This window comes from Carcharhinus amblyrhynchos, unplaced genomic scaffold (genome assembly GCF_965287045.1).
Source record: "Carcharhinus amblyrhynchos unplaced genomic scaffold, sCarAmb.v2.hapA scaffold_39, whole genome shotgun sequence".
Lineage (NCBI taxonomy): Eukaryota > Metazoa > Chordata > Chondrichthyes > Carcharhiniformes > Carcharhinidae > Carcharhinus > Carcharhinus amblyrhynchos.
Genome location: NW_027649780.1, coordinates 5100166 through 5117985, shown reverse-complemented (window position 1 = coordinate 5117985; position 17820 = coordinate 5100166). Strand labels below are relative to the sequence as shown.

The 17820-nt window shown below is 45.7% G+C and overlaps 1 pseudogene across 1 annotated transcript; it reads left to right on the top strand.

The window, feature by feature from the left end:
- Positions 1-4715: 4715 nt before the first annotated feature.
- Positions 4716-14225, top strand: LOC145363546 (uncharacterized; annotated as a pseudogene). The gene is made up of 4 exons (XR_013890018.1): positions 4716-4883; positions 7378-8297; positions 13715-13791; positions 14043-14225. The product of XR_013890018.1 is annotated as an uncharacterized LOC145363546 (transcript).
- The last annotated feature ends 3595 nt before the right edge of the window (positions 14226-17820 follow it).

Below are 17820 nucleotides of genomic sequence, written 5' to 3'. Positions count from 1 at the left end.
ATAACCCTTAATCCCCTCTCTTATCAAGAACCCATCAACCCGCGTCTTAAAAATATTTAGCGAGGCAGCCTCCACCACTTCAACGGGCAGAGAATTCCAGAGATTCACCACCGTTTGAGTGAAGAAGTTCCTCCTCAACTCCGTTCTAAACCGCCTCCCCTTTATCTTAAGGCTGTGCCCCCTAGTCCTACTGTCCTTTCTGAGCGGGAAGAGTCTCTCCACCTCTATCCTATCCATCCCATTCATCATCTTATACGTCTCAATGAGATCTCCCCTCATTCTTCTAAACTCTAACGAGCGCAAGCCCAGTTTATTCAGCCTCTCCTCAAATCCAAGACATGAATCCAGGAGAGACAAATAGTTCCCTTGGTTTGAATTTTCTGTGCGTAAATCCTCCCCTTCTCACCCTCTGTAAAAGGAGCTTCCAGAGTCCATGACTGTCAGTCCAGGGTAGACATTCACAACATTCTCTCCTCCTGCTGCTGGCAGGGAGCACTGCGCATGTTCCGATCAAGATGGCAGCCGTTACACTGGGTTGGTAACCGAGGGAGGCAGCACGGAGCCGCCGCTGCCCCAGAGATCCAAACGCGGGGTCTGTTTAGAACCCTACGCTGCTTTCAGCTCCATTACGGGAGCTTACGAAGCTTCCTCATCCGCCCTCCGGCTCCATCTCTTCGGCCACGCCGCAGATTCTCCACCATCTGCCAACCGGCCAAAACCCAGCTCAGCCACAGTTGCACGTGCCGGGACAAGGGGCGGGACCGCGCCTGCGCGCTGGTGTGCGTGATTGACGGCAGCTCTGGGCCAATAGGAAGTGGGGGGGGGGGGGGCAGGTCTGGAAGACCGTGCGGGAGTGGCTGGTCCTCCAACCAATCGGGGTTAACAAAGTAGGCCCTTCGGCCCTCCAAGCCTGCACCGATCACGTGACCCCAACTAGACCATCCGTCTGTATCCCTCTATTCCCAGTCTGTTCATAGATCATAGCCCCACTGTGCAGAAAGAGGCCCTTCGGCCCATCGAGTCTGCACCGAACACAATCCCATCCAGGCCCTACCCCCCCCATAACATTATACCCACTAATCTCCTCTAACCTAAGCATCCCTGGACACTAAGGGGCAATTTCTTAGCATAGCCAATCCACCTAACCCGCACATCTTTGGACTGTGGTTTGTGCATGAGTCGCAAAAACCCAGCTTGCAGGTGCAGCAGGTGGTCAGGAAGGCGAATGGGATGCTGGCCTTCATAGCGAGGGGGATTGAATATAAAAGTAGGGAGGTCTTGCTGCAGCTGTATAGGGCATTGGTGAGGCCGCAGCTGGAGTACTGTGTGCAGTTTTGGGCGCCGCACCTGCGCAAGGATATTTTGGCCCTGGAGGGAGTGCAGAGGAGGTTTACTAGGCTGATACCGGAGTTGAGGGGATTGAGCTATGAGGAGAGGCTGAATAAACTAGGCTTGTACTCGTTAGAGTTTAGAAGAATGAGGGGAGATCTCATTGAGACGTATAAGATGATGAATGGGATGGATAGGATCGAGGTGGAGAGACTCTTCCCGCTCAGAAAGGACAGTAGGACTAGGGGGCATAGCCTCAGGATAAAGGGTTTAGAACAGAGTTGAGGAGGAACTTCTTCACTCAAAGGGTGGTGAATCTCTGGAATTCTCTGCCCGTTGAAGTGGTGGAGGCTGCCTCACTAAATGTTTTTAAGACGCGGGTTGATGGGTTTTTGATAAGAGAGGGGATTAAGGGTTATGGGGAGAGGGCAGGAATGTGGAGCTGAGCCACAACAGATCAGCCATGATCTTATTGAATGGCGGGGCAGGCTCGAGGGGCCAGATGGCCTACTCCTGCTCCTATTTCTTATGTTCTTAAGTTCCCCTTATCTTGAACTTGTGACCCCTTGTGTTTGTCATTTCTGACCTGGGAAAAAGCTTCCAACTGTTCACCCTGTCTATGCCCTTCATAATTTTATAAACTTCTATTAGGTCGCCCCTCAACCTGCATCTTTCCAGGGAAAACAACCCTAGTTTACTCAATATCACCTCATAGCTAACACCCTCCATACCAGGCAACATCCTGATAAACCTTTTCTGTACTCTCGTCAAAGCCTCTACATCCTTCTGGTAGTGTGGTGACCAGAAATGGACGCAGTATTCCAAATGTGGCCTAACCAAAGTTCTATATAACTGCAACATCATATGCTAACTTTTATACTCTATGCCCTGTCCAATAAAGGCAAGCATGCCATATGCCTTCTTCACCACCTTTTCCACCTGTGCTGACACATTTAAGGACCTGTGGACTTGCACACCCAGATTCCTCTGTTGTGTCTATACTCCTGATGGTTCTGCCATTTGTTGTATAGCTCCCCCTTGCATTAGATCTACCAAAATGCATCACTTCGCATTTATCTGGATTAAGTTCCATCTGCTATTTCTCCACCCAATTTTCCAGCCTATCACTATCCACAACTCCAGTAATCTTTGTGTCATCTGCAAACTTACTAATCAGACCAGATATATCTTCTTCCAAATCATTTATATATATCACAAACAGCAGAGATCCCAGTACAAAGCCCTGCGAAACCACTAGTCATGATGAGGAGATGCCAGCATTGGACCGGGGTAAACACAGTAAGAAGTCTTACAACACCTTTACAGGTTAAAGTCCAATAGGTTTATTTGGTAGCAAAAGCCACTAGCTTTTGGAAGGCTGCTTCTTCATCAGGTGAGTGGGAAATCTGTTCACAAACAGGGCATATAAAGGCACAAATTCAATTTACAGAATAATGATTGAAATGCGAGTGTTTACAGCTAATCAAGTCCTAAAGATACAGGCAATGTAAATGAAGACAGCATTAAGCACAAGTTAAAGAGATGTGTATTGTCTCCAGACAGGACATTTAGTGAGATTTTGCAAGTTCAGGCAAGTCATGGGGGTTACAAATAGAGTGACATGTACCCAAGATCCCAGTTGAGGCCGTCCTCACGTGTGCAGAACTTGGCTATCAGTCTTTGTTCAGTGACTCTGCGCTGTCGTGTGTCGTGAAGGCTGCCTTGGAGAACGCTTACCCGAAGATCAGAGGCCAAATGCCCATGACCGTTGAAATGTTCCCCAACAGGAAGAGAACAGTCTGAGCTTGTTGAGCGGTGTTCATTCATCCGTTGTCGTAGCGCCTGCATAGTCTCCCCAGTGTACCATGCCTTGGGACATCCTTTCCTGCAGCGTATCAGGTAGACAACGTTGGCCGAGTTGCAAGTGTATGTACTGTGTACGTGGCGGATGGTGTTCTCACGTGAGACGATTGAAACTGTTGATCGATGAGTCGAGCACCATATCCTGTTCTTATGAGGGCATCTTTCAGCATCTGGAGGTGTCTATTACGATCCTCCTCACCTGAGCAGATCCTGTGTATACAGATGGCTCCTCATCACAATGAATGTCTCGGCACTATACACTAGCATCCCCCATGACGATGGCATTGCTGCAACTGCCTCACTACTCAATGCCGACAACTGCCCCCCAGTTTCCAGATGCAATTTTACAACTCATCCGCTTCATCCTGGACCACAATGTCTTCACCTTCAACAACCAGTTCTTCATCCAGACACATGGAACAACCATGGGGACCAAATTCTCACCTCAATATGCCAACCTCTTCATGCACAGGTTTGAACAAGACTTCTTCACCGCACAGGACCTTCAACTGATGCTATACATCGCTGACATTTTCTTCCTTTGGACTCATGGTGAACAATCACTGAAACAACTATACGATGACATCAACAAATTTCATTCCACCATCAGACTCACCATAGATTACTCTCCGGAATCGGTTACATTCTTGGACACATGCATCTCCATTAAGGACGGTCACCTCAGCACTTTACTGTACCGCAAGCCCACAGGTAGCCTCACGATGTTCCACTTCTCTGGCTTCCACCCTAAACACGTTAAAGAAGCCATCCCCTACTGACAAGCCCTCTGTATACACAGGATCTACTCAGATGTAAATCTCCATACCACTCACCCTCCTTCCATTCTCTGCTGTATCTAGTATTCACTCTCCCAATTCTCCTAAAGGTGCTGATTGTCAGATCCATGCTCACTGCTTCCTGTCCTGGACACAGAGCTGAAAATCTCCATGCAGGCTGCCAGACTATAATGACTGGACTAAAAATGTGTGGAATATACAGACTGGATTCACTTCCTTACCCTCCAGTTGCTGCAAGTCCCCAATTTCCTCCAGAATGAGAAAAGAAATGGAAAGGGGCAAACATTGACTTCCTCCCAGATGTTTCCGGTTGAAGCTCATTGGCCACCTTCCGCATTGTGACATCACAATTGAGCCCTGCCTGAACCAATAGGAATCAGTCCGCGCCGTTGTGACGTCTCCGGGGTCCAGTGCGCAGGCACGGGAGCCCCGCCCCCACCCATTGTTCCCCCTCCTCAAGCCAAGGTTTCCAGACAAGCGGCTCCGGCCAGAGGCAGAAGCCGCTCGGTGATCTCCCCCGGCCCGGGACTGCGCATGTCCAGGGCAGAGGAGAAACTGCGCATGTGCGGGGGGCCGGCCCACCAGGCGAATTGCATGCTTGAAGTGCTGACCAATGGGAACGGTTGGAGGACCGGAAGGAACTCTGGTCCTCCAGCCAATCAGAGCGCGGGCTTGTGTGTGAATGAAGAGTGGGCTTCAGACAGACTTCCTCCTGTGAGTAAAACAGCAAAAGAGAAACTGCTGGAAAATCTCAGCAGGTCTGGCAGCATCTGCAAGGAGAGAAAAGAGTTGAGGTTTCGAGTCCAGATGACCCTTTGTCAAAGCTTTGAGATTTTCCAGCATTTTCTCTTTTGGTTTCAAATTCCAGCATCCGCAGTAATTTCCTTTTATCCTGTGAGCAAAACACTCCCTCCCCCCCCCCCCCCCCACTTTCCATTTCTTTTCTCACTCTGGGTGAAATTGACTTGCAGCAACTGAAGGGAAAGGAAGTGAATCCAGGGAGGCTGCAGACTTTGAGCAAAACACCATTTAGTTTTAAAATAGTTTATGGAAAAAGATAGGGCGGGTCCACAGGTTCAAACCCTAAACTGGAGCAGGGCCAATTTGGTGGGTATTGGGCAGGATCTAGCAGATGTCGATTAGGTGAGTCTGTTTGAAAGGGGAAGGAATGACTGGCAAGTGGGAGGTTTTTAAAAGTGTGATGTCAAGAGCCGGGGCAGTTTTTTTTCCTGTCAGGATGCCGGGAAAGATTGGTAAATATTGGGATCCCTGGCTTACAAGTCTCTGGTCAAATGAAAGAAGGAAGCATACATTAGATTGAGGCAATCGGGAACAAGTGAATCCCTCTGACTGGAACAAGCTGTCACAGGTAGAGGTGGGTACAATTGTCTTTTAAAAAACATTTAGACAGTGACATGAGTAAGATGACTACCGAGGGACATGGGCCAAAGCCGGGCTATTAGGACTTGCTTAGTCATTAAAAAAAGGCAGCACGAAGAAGTTGGGCCAAAGGGCCTGTTTCCATGCTGTAAAGTTCTCTGACTCTGACTATAAAATGCGTAAGGGAACACTTAAGAAGAAATCAGGAAGGCAAAAAGAAGGTATGATATGGATCTGGCAAATAAGGTTGAAGAAAATCTCAAGGGGCTCTATAACTAAGAGTAAAACGGTGACTAGAGAGAAGATAGATCCACTTAAAAATCAGTGAAATTTTTAATGACTATTTCTCATTGGTGTTTACTGAGGAGAACATGGGTGCTAAAGCAATAAGGGAAACAAGTGATGATGTCTTGGGCTACAAGCATATTACTAGGAAGGAGGTATTGCAGTCTTAAAGTGCATTAAGGTGGATAAATCTTCTGGACCTGATCAACCCCTCTGGACCCTTTTGTATCTCTCCCCTCTCACCTTAAACCTGTGCCCTCTAGCTTTGGAGTCCCCTACCTTTGGGAAAAGAGATTGACTATCTAGCTGATCTATGCCCCTCATTATTTTATAGACCTCTATAAGATCATCCCTAAGCTCCAGAGGGGAAAAAAGTCCCATTCTATCCAGCCTCTCCTTATAACTCAAACCATCAGGTTCTGGTAGCATCCTAGTAAATCTTACCTGCACTCTTTCTAGTTTAGTAATATCCTTTCTCTAATAGGGTGAACAGAACTGTACACAGTCTTCCAAGTGTGGCCTTACCAATGTTTTTCACAACTTCAACAGACGTCCCAACTCCTGTATTCAATGTTCTGACCGATAAAACCAAGCATGCCAAATGCCTTCTTCACCACCCTGTCCACCTGTGACTCCATATTCAACGAGCTATCAACCTGTACCCCTAGATCTCGTTATTCTGTAACTCTTCCCAATGTCCTACCATTAACTGAGTAAGTCCTGGTTTGATGTACCAAAATGCATCACCTTGCATTTATCTAAATTAAACTCCATCTACCATTTGTCAGCTCACTGGCCCAATTGATCAGGATCCTGTTGTAATCCTAGATAATTTTCTCCACTGTCTGTTCTGCCACCAACCTTGGTGTCATCGGCAAACTTACGAACCATGCCTACTAAATTCTCAGCCAAGTCATTAATAAATGACAAGCAACAATGGACCCACCACCGCTGGTCACAGGCCTCCAATTTGAAAAACAACACTCCACAACCACCTCTGTCTTCTGTCATCAAGCCAATTTTGTATCCATTTGGCTACCCCGGATCCTGTGAGATTTAACCTTATGAAACAACCTATCAACCTATCAACTTGTCAAAGGCCTTGCTAAAATCCATGTAGACAACATTAACTGCACATTCACTCATTAAAGACACAGTCATGGGGCATTAAACTAGCTTAGCAGGGCCTCTTATATCAGCAGACAGGCAGCTGCTTTGTGAGACCGCCAGCAGTGCAGACAAGTCGGAGATAAGAATGTCCTGAGAAGAGAGATTCATTGTGAAGGCTCAGAGACAGTTCATAAGATGTAGGAATTCTATGATTCTAATGACATTCTTTCCCTTCTCGTTCCCCAAAATATGTAAATCTTTATCCCACACACTCTCCTTCATTCTCACTCTGCTGTATCTAATATTCACCCTCCCATTTCTCCTGAAGGTGCTGATTGAGGCTGATCCATGCTCATTGCTTTCTGTCCAGCACACACACACACCACAAGAAACAGGAGCTGCAGTTGGCCGTTCAGCCCATCGAATTGCTTCAAGCATTCATTGACAATTGGCCAATCGACTGCAGCATCATTTCCCACACTCTCCCCCAGACAGAGAGAGAATAGAGCCAATGTTTTGAGTCTGGAGTGATGAAAACATAGACACTAGAATTGTCTGTTCTGAATTTTGATCCTGTACTGACAGTGATGACTTCTGTAAACTTGTTTTACAGGATACTGAAAGAGGAATCACAGGCCGAAATCTCAAACATCTAGATCTGACAGTCATATTCCTTGGGAGCTGAATATCATTACCCTTTGAATCTAGAGGGAGAAATGGTTGTCTGGTCTGTCAATTTGAAATGGTTTCAAACATCAGTGTAACTGGAAAAACACCAACACACTGCCACACTTGAGTGAGAATGTTCCAATGCACTGAGCTTTAACCAGTTACACAGCCTGAATAAATATCACACCATTCACAGCGGGGAGAGACTGTACACAGGTTCTGTGTGTGGATGAGGCTTTAACTGATTGTTCGCTCAAGAGAGAGGCAAGGATACCTGCACCATGGAGAAACCATGGAAATGTGCAGACTGTGGGAAGAGATACAGAGCCCCATCTGAGCTTGAAGCTCATCGGCGCAGCCACACTGGGGAGAGGCCTTTCACCTGCTCTCAGTGTGGGGAGGGATTTACTCAGTTATCCAGCCTGCGGACACACCAGCGAGTTCACACTGGGGAGAGGCCGTTCACCTGCTCTCAGTGTGGAGAGGGATTCAGTCATTCATCCAGCCTGCTGACCCATCAGCGAGTTCACACGGGGGAGAGACCATTCACCTGCCCTCAGTGTGGGGAGGGATTCACTCAGTCATCCAACCTGCGGAAACACCAGCGAGTTCACACTGGGGAGAGGCCGTTCACCTGCCCTCAGTGTGGGAAGGGTTTCACTCAGTTATCCAACCTGCGGACACACCAGCGAGTTCACACTGGGGAGAGGCCGTTCACCTGCTCTCAGTGTGGGAGAGGATTCACTCAGTTGTGCAACCTGCGGACGCACCAGCGATTCCACACTGGGGAGAGGCCGTTCACCTGCTTTGTGTGTGGGAAGGGGTTCAGAGTTTCATCTGTCCTGCTGAGACACCAGCAATTACATAAGTGAATGTAGGGGTTTGGATTCTGCTGTTATTGTTTCTGTTCTCAATTGCATCCAGGACTGGATTTTGTTCATGCTCATAGTTGATCAATGGGGAGGGTCGGAGGGTTTGTTTCTGCTGGACTGGCTGGTGTCAGCCTCCAGTGGGCTGATGCTCTTTGAGTCTTGTTGCGAATACCTGGTTTCAAATTTCACAAGGATCACAGAGTGACAGGGTGTTAGGAAGGTCAGAGATATTTAGTCAGCATTTCTGTTTGAAACCTCCCCAAATGCCCATCCAATTTCCTTTGTAATTGTTTATTGTCTCCACTTCCTCCACCCTCGTAGGCAGTGAGTCATTACCATTCACTGCATCAAACTATTCTCCCTCACATTCCCCCTACATCTCTGTCCCAAAACTTGAAATCTGTGTCCCCCCTCGTCCTTGTCCCATCAGTGAATGGGAACAGCTTTTCTCTGTCCACCTTATCTAAACCTGTCAGAATCTTGTCCACCTCTATCAAATCTCCCCTCAACCTCCTTTGCTCCAAGGGGAACAACCCCAGCCTGACAGATGCTGGGCAAGACGACAGCTCAGTGACTATCACTGATTGCTGTGCAGACACGTGGATTTGGGCCGGTGTCTGTGGGGAGTTTGCGCATTCTCCCCATGCTTGCGTGGGTTTTCTCCGGGTGCTCCGGTTTCCTCCCACACCCCAAAGATGTGCTGTTAGGCTGATTGGCAGTAATAAATTGTCCCTAAATTTGTTTCCCTCAATGTGGATGGCCACAAAACAATAGATAAGGGTCATGGGTGGAGGGGGGTACTGGTGGTGTTGAGATGGCGGCGTGGGCTCGTTGGGCCGAAGGGCCTGTTTCCCGGGCTGTTTGTGTTCTTTGTTCTTTGACATTGACAATAAAACACAAACTAACAGAATACGTTAATACCTGAAATCAAATGGGAATGTTGAATTTCTGTTTGAAAGATATTGTGAATATATTGTCCTGGACAATAAAGGAATTGGAATATGTGATCTTGGGTGTGGTTAAATGGAATGTATCAATCTGGTATCCGCCTACATTCCAGTGAAATTCTGGAATGTGGCGATGGGATGAACATTTTCTCTTGGCGATATTCACATGAACTTTGTTTTAAAGAAATCCACATTGGAAAGCTTGGCCACCACGTGAAATATCAGCATCGTAACGGTGGGAGATAAGAGAAACAGACACTCCGTGTCTGTTTGAAGTTTACATTAGCATATCCGAGAGTAAGAATATGTGACATGATTTTGGAATAGCGGAGTGAGGAACATAGGAATTAGGAGCAGAAATAGGCCAATTCAGCCCTTCGAGCCTGCTCTGCCATTCAATCAGATCATGGCTGATCTCTCCCTGGTCTCAAACCCACCTCCCCACCTGTTCTCCATATCCTATTTGTCCTTTTTTTTATTGTAAATACATCTATCTCCCTCTTGAAACCATTCAATAATTCAGACTCCATCGCGCTACAGGGCAATGAGTTCCACAGATTCACCACCCTCTGTGAGAAGTAGTTCCTCCTCATTTCGGATTTAAATCTACTGCCTCCAATCAGCTTGGATCACGTAGATCAAGCCCAAGACAGGAGGTGAGAGCCCTGTCTTGTCAGCTTGGATCGGGAATGTCCCAACTTGTTGGGACTCTGAATTGGATTTGATTGGATTGCATTGGAATAAAGTTTAAAAAAACATTTACTCGATCGTTTCTTCTCTTGAAGGAGTGCTGTGAGTTTTAGGTTACTAGTACGTAAGGACAGATGTTTCAAGAAACAGATCAAGCATGGATGTAAAAGATTCTCCCCTATGCCAGTTCTTACTCAGTGTTATTTCTTCCAAATCCTTAAATATATTATCCCTTTTACTTTAATCTCACTCACTTCGTGTCCATGTGCAGTGTGTTTAATTGGATCCTGATCTCTTGTTGCCCCCAAAGGGAAACGTTTGGTCTGCGTTTACTTTATCAATCCCTTATAAAATTTTATATACCTCGATCAGATCCTTACTCAGCCCTCTAAACTCCTGCGAATACAAGCCCTCCATTCCCGGAATCAATCTGGTGAACTTCTTCTGAACTGCCTCCAATGCCACCACATCATTCTTTGAATAAGGAAACCAAAACTGGACACAATACTACAAATGTGGTCTCAGCACCCTATACAATTGCAACAACAATTCTCTACTTTTATACTTCAATCCTTTTGCAATAAATGACAACATCCCATTTGCCTTTTTTATTACGTGAATGTGCAGATGCAATTTGTTACATGTGAAAAACAGCAAGCCTAAATTCATAGTGAGATGGATTGAAGAGCGGGTCCCAAGCAGGCACTGCTACTTGAGATACAGCAGGAGATGAAGTGATTGATGTGGCTGGGGGATCAGAGTCACAGATGTTTACAGCACGGAAACAGGCCCTTCGGCCCATGCCACCCCTTTTTTAACCACTAAGCTAGTCCCAATTGCCCAGTTTTGGCCCATATCCCCCTATCTTACCCGTGTGACTGTCTAAATGTGTTTCAAAGAGAGAAAATTGTGTCAGCCTCTACTACCATCTCTCACAATGAGACAACGTTGTGATATCATCAAGATATTGACACACTCCAGAGAGAAACTGAGTTCAAAACAATCAGGATCCAATTAAACACACTGCACATGGACACAAAGTGAGTGAAATTAAAGTAAAAGGGATAATATATTTAAGGACTTGGAAGAAATAACACTGAGTAAGAACTGTCATAAGGGAGAATCTTTTACATCCATGCTTGATCTGTTTCTTGAAACAGCTGTCCTTACGTACGAGTAACCTAAAACTCACAGCACTCCTTCAGGAGAAGAAACAATCGAGTAGCTGTTTTTTGTTCCAAAAATATACTTTATTCATAAAAATCTCAAATAAACTATTGCAAATCTACATGTCTATGAACTGCAAACAGTGCAGAATTAAAACTTTTTTACAGTTCTATACAAATTACAGTCATAACATTTCAAACATTAAAACTATATACATGCCTCAATAAATTACTGTGTGCCGTTATTACTCAGATTGGCACACAGTTACGCAGGTCGAGGGTATTATGCAGTTCCCGGGCCCTCGATCTGCCTCTGTTAAAAGGCCTTATAGTGTGGCCTTTCCCCACTGTGCCTTTGCGGCGGTTGCTCCAAGCTTCAGCGCGTCCCTCAGCACGTAGTCCTGGACCTTGGAATGTGCCAGCCTGCAACACTCGGTCGAGGACAGTTCTTTCAACTGGAAGATCAGCAAGTTTTGGGGGACCAAAGCACATCCTTCATCGAGTTGATGACCCTCCTTTGTCGTAGCGTCTACAACGGATGAATGAACATCGCTCGACAATCACCAGGCAAGACTGTTCCCTTCCTGTTGGCGAACACTTCAGTGGTCACAGGCGTTCGGTCTCTGATCTTTGGGTAAACATTCTCCAGGGTGGCCTTCACGACACACGACAGCTCAGAGTTGCTGAGCAGAAACTGATAGCCAAGTTCCGCACACAGGAGGACGGTCTCAACAGGGATCTTGGGTTCACGTCACCCTAGTTGTAACCCCCGTTGACTTGCCTGGACTTGTAAAATCTCACTAACTGTCCTGTCTGGAGACAATACACATCTCTTTAACCTATGCTAATGCTATCTCTACTCACATTGTCGGCATCTTTAAGACTTCAATAACAGGTTAGCTGTAAAGACTCACATTCTAATCAGTAATCTGTAAACTGTGTGTGTCTCTATCTGCCCTTCTCTGATCAGAACCTTCCGCACACTTGACAAAGGAACACTGTTTCCGAAAGCTTGTGGGTTTACTATCAAATAAACTGGTTGGACTTAAACCTGGTGTTGTGAGACTTCTTACTGTGCTTACCCCAGTCCAACGCCAGCATCTCCACATCTAAATTATCAAAGCCATAGATAGGAAGGAACTTGTCCCTTAGTAGGCATGTCCTTAACCAGGGGGCAAAGATTGAAGGTAAGAGGCAGGAAACAAAAAGAGGATTTGAAGAAAAACATTTTCATTGAGAGGGTGGTGTGAATCTGGAATCTCTGCCTGAGAGGCTGGTAGAGGCAACGATCTTCACCACATTTAAGGCGCATTTAGATGTATATTTGAAACATGATAGCACACCAGGCTATGGAGTAAGTGCTGGAAAGTGGAATTGGAATGGATAGGTGCCTAATCCGTGGCACAGACACAATGGGCCAAAGGGCCACTTGCTGTGCTGTAAAATTGTATGACTTTATGCAGACAGAGATGTTCTTATGACACAGATTAGATAGACTATTGTGGTGGGCGGCATGGTAGCACAGTGGTTAGCACTGCTGCTTCACAGCTCCAGGGTCCTGGGTTCGTATTCCTGGCTCGGGTCACTGTCTGTGTGGAGTTTGCACATTCTCCCCGTGTCTGCGTGGGTTTCCTCCTGGTAGTCCGCTTTCCTCCCACAGTCCAAAGATGTGCGGGTTAGGTTGATTGGCCATGCTAAGAAATTGCCCCTTAGTATCCAGGGTAGCGGGGATTAGTGGGTATAATACATAGGGGTATGGGGGTAGGGCCTGGGTGGGATTGTGTTCGGTGCAGACTTGAAGGGCCTCTTTCTGCACTGTAGGGTTTCTATGATTATTCATGGCTTTATAATAAAGTACATTTACTCTTATTTCTAATCATTGTCAAGACAGCACAGAAGGAGTCCATTCAGCAACCTGAGCCCTTGCAGACTCTCTGTGTCCAGGACAGGAAGCAGTGAGCATGGATGTGTCAATCAGCACCTTCAGGAGAATTGGGAGGGTGAATACTAGATACAGCAGAGTGAGAATGGAGGGAGAGTGTGTGGAATGGAGATTTACAGCTTTTGGGGAATGAGAGAGGAAGGAATGTTCCATAGAATCTAGAATTGTCTGTTCTGAATTTCTATCCTGTACTGACAGATAGAAACTTTTGTAAATTCCTTTTATGGATATCAGAAGGGGAGAATTTACAGGCAGAAATCCCAACCGAAATGTCATGTCAAATCTGACGGAGTGACTCAATTCATCATGATATGAATAACATTGGGCTTTGAATCCAGAAGGAGAAATGTTTCTGTGCTCTTTCTGCTTCAGAACTCTTTAAACATCAGCTTGACTGGAAAAGCGCTGAGACACACACACAGCTGGGTGAGTGTTCCAGTGCACTGAGTGTGGGAAGAGCTTGAACCAGTTACACAGCCTGGAAATACACAGCAGCATTCACAGCGGGGAGAGACTGCTGTACCCGTGTTCTGTGTGAGATTTAACTGATTGTTTAACCTGCAGAGTCACAGGGACACCCGCACCATGGAGAAACCGTGGAAATGTGAGGACTGCGGGAAAGGGTTCAGGGTCCCATGTCGACTGGAAGTTCATCGACGCAGACACACCGGGGAGAGACCTTTCACCTGCTCTGTGTGTGGGAAGGGATATATTCAGTTATCCCACCTGCTGAGTCACAAAGTCACTCACACCGATGAGAGACTCTATAAAAGCTCTGACTGTGGGAGCGGTTTCAAAAGCTCTCAGGAGCTAATGATCCACCAGCCCATTCACACCGAGGAGAGGCCGTTCAGCTGCTCTCACTGCACAAAGAGGTTTAGAAGGTCATGCCACCTATGGAGACACCAGCACGTTTACACTGGGGAGAGACCATTCACTGCTCCGACTGTGGAGAGGGATTCATTCGGTCATCCCACCTGCAGACACACCAGTGAGTTCGCTCTCGGGAGAGGCCATTCACCTGCTCTGACTGTGGGAAGTGATTCTGTGATTTGGGCACTCTGGTGAGACACCAGCGAATTCACACTGGGGAGAGATCATTCACCTGCTGTGTGTGTGGGAAGGGATTCACTCAGTCATCCAGCCTGCTGACACACCAGCGAGTTCACAGCTGATCACAGGGGTTGGATTCTGCTGTTATTGCTGCTGTTAATCACATCCAGGACTGAACCATGTTCATTCTGACAGTGGATGAAGTGGGAGGGTCGGAGGGTTTCTCTCTGCTGGACTGGCCGGTCTCACAGCTTTGCTTCCAGTGGGCTGATGCTCTTTGAGCCCTGGGAGAGCACATTTCCACTGAAATGATCCACAAAAGCTGGTGAAGGACAACTATATTATCCTGGATGGTAAATTGTGTTTTTCACCACTGCAGGGAGATCTAAAATAAATGCAGAAAGAACTGGAAAAACACAGCAGATCTGGCAGCACCTGTGGAGAGAGAAACAATGCTAACATTTTACGTAAAGTTTATTTATTCGTCACAAGTAGGCTTACATTAACACTGCAATGAAGTTACTGCGAAAGTCCCCTACTCGCCACACTCCAGCACGAGGAGAACTTAGCACGGCCAACGCAACTAAACTGCACATCTTTGGATTGTGGGAGAAAACCTGAAGAGACGTGGGGCGGCACAGTAGCACAGTGGTCAGCACTGCTGCTTCACAGCTCCGGGGTTCTGAGTTCGATTCCTGGCTCAGGTCACTGTCTGTGTGGAGTTCGCACATTCTCCTCATATCTGTGTGGGTTTCCTCCGGGTGCTCCTGTTTCCTCCCACAATCCAAAGATGTGGGGGTTAGGTTGATTGGCCATGCTAAGAAATTGCCCCTTAGTGTCCAGAGATGTGTAGGTTAGAGGGATTAGTGGGTATAATATGTAGGGATATGGGGGTAGGGTCTGGGTGGGATTGTGTTTGGTGCAGACTTGATGGGCCGAAGGGCCTCTTTCTGTACTGTAGGATTCTATGATTCTACATGTGGAGAATATGCAAACTCTACAGAGACAGTGACCCAAGCCTGGAATCAAACCTGGGTCCCTGGCGCTGTGAGGCAGCAGTGCTAAGCACTCTGCCCCGTGCTGCCCTCAATGTAACTCACGTCCCATGGAACTCTATATCAGAATGAAAGAGAGAGAGAAATGTGATGGGTTTGATGCTGGTGAGGAAGGGAGGTGAGTCAGGTAAAACAAAAGGGAGTCAGGAATTGGTTAGAGGGCGGGCGAGATTAAATGACAAAAATGTCCTGGAACAAGAGGCGAAGAGAGAGGTAATGGTTGTAATAAAGAAACAAGGCAATTTTGTCGTTAGCTTACTTTAATTGTATCCTCAATTACTTGCCCCACTTTCTGTCATTATCAGGAATACAATAGAATTGTTTCGTACCTTTATCTGGTTCTATACAATCCCCTTTTTACACAGTTTCAAACATTGAGGTTAATCAGAGCTTGGAGATCCCTCTTGTCAGTACATTTAGCTTCATTTCACATTCTTAACATACACAGCAATTAAACTTTTACATTTGACAGCAAATAAAACTCAGTCTTTCACTATAACTACGAACTCATTATCGACCCTTTAACTATAATTCAATTAAGGCTCACTTATTCAGTCATTTATTTCTGACTGGTAACTAATTATTACAGTAATCTTTAAATTAATACATTTGGTTAATGGTGGGGAAATTCCAAGTAGTTTAGAGAAATTTCAAGTAACCAAAGGTTTAAATTTACTGATAAAATATTAACAATAAGTGAAATTTGATTTGATTTCTTATTGTCACATGTATTAACATAGTGAAAAGTATTGTTTCTTGCATGCTATGCAGACAAAGAATACCATTCATAGAGAAGGAAATGAGAGAGTGCAGATTGTAGTGTTACAGTCATAGCTAGGGTGTAAAGAAAGATCAACTTAATGCGAGGTAAGTCCATTCAAAAGTCTGACAGCAGCAGGGAAGAAGCTGTTCTTGTGTCGGTCGGTACATGACCTCAGACTTTTGTACTTTTTCCGAAAGTGGAAAAGAGAATGTGGGGTCCTTAATTATTCTGGCTGCTTTGCTGAGGCAGTGGGAAGTGTAGACAGAGTCAATGGATGGGAGGCTGGTTTGTGTGATGGATTGGGCTACATTCACAATCTTTTGTAGTTCCTTCCGGTATTGGGCAGAGCAGAAGTCATGCCAAGCTGTGATACAACCAGAAAGAATGAACTGAGATTAGGTTTAGAACCTAATAGGGGAACAGCCTTCATAAGACACATATAAACACAGTAAAAGATTTAACTGAGTATGTGATTTGAACAAATAATTCTGATTTACACATGTATTTTGGATCTCTAAAAATGTAATTTAGCTGTATTTTAAAGAAACCTGTACACTTCAGCCAAAGGCAGGTTGCTGCAAAGCCTAATGGGGTAAGACGCACATTGAGATGAACCACAATCTTTAGTACAATGAACCTTCAGAATGTGTAAGTTCTTATCAATAACAATTACAAGCAGGAAGATCTTCTCAGCCCCTTCATGAATAGGGTAGTTCATATTGTGCAGATAAAGCAAGCCTTTTCAGAGTCCCTAATGAATAGGTTTGTTCACACTGTCCAGATAAGACAGGTGGCCTTAGGGTCTCTTATGAGTAGAATTGTTCATATTGTCCAGACAAGGTAGGCCTTTTCAAACACAACAATGTACATAGAGTCATAGATGTTCACAGCATGGAAACAGGCCCTTTGGCCAACTTGTCCGTGCTGCCTGTTTTTTGTTAATGACTAAGCTAGTCCTGATTACCTGCGTTTGGCCCATATCCCCTGATAGCCATCTTACTCATGTAACTGTGTCTTAAAGATTTTTAAAAGACAAAATTGTACCCGCTTCACTACTACCTCTGGCAGCTTGTTCCAGACTCTCACCACCCTCTGTGTGAAAAAATTGCCCCTCTGGACTCCTTTGCATCTCTCTCCTCTCACCATAAACCTATACCCTCAAGTTTTAGACTCCCCTATCATTGGGAAAAGATATTGACTATATAATTGGTCTATGCCCCTCATTATTTTATAGAGTTAAACCTCCTATGCTCCAGAGGAAAAATGTCTCAGTCTATCCAATCTCTCCTTATAACTCAAACCATCAAGTCCTAGTAGCATCCTAGTAAATCTTTTTTCACTCTTTCTAGTTTAATAATATCCTTTCTATAATAGGGTGACCAGAACTGTACACAGTATTCCAAGTGTGGCCTTACCAATGTCTTGTACAACTTCAACACGACGTCCCAACTCCTGTATTCAATCTTCTGACCAATGAAACCAAGCATGCCAAATGCCTTCTTCACCACCCCATCTACCCGTGACTCCAATTTCAATGAGTTATGAACATGTACCTCTAGATCTCTTTGTTCTGTAACTCTCCCCAACGCCCTACCATTAACTGAGTAAGTCCTGCCCTGGTTTCATCGACCAAAATGCATCACCTCGCATTTATCTAAATTAAACTCCATCTGCCATTCATCAGCTCACTGGCCCAATTGATCAGGATCCTGTTGCAATCCGAGATAACCTTCTTCACTATCCACTGTGCCACCAATCTTGGTGTCACCTGCAAACTTACTAACCATGCCTCCTAAGTTCTCATCCAAATCATTAATATAAATGACAAATAACAGTGGAACTAACACCAATTCCTGATGCACAGCGCTGGTCACAGGCCTCCAGTTTGAAAAACAATCG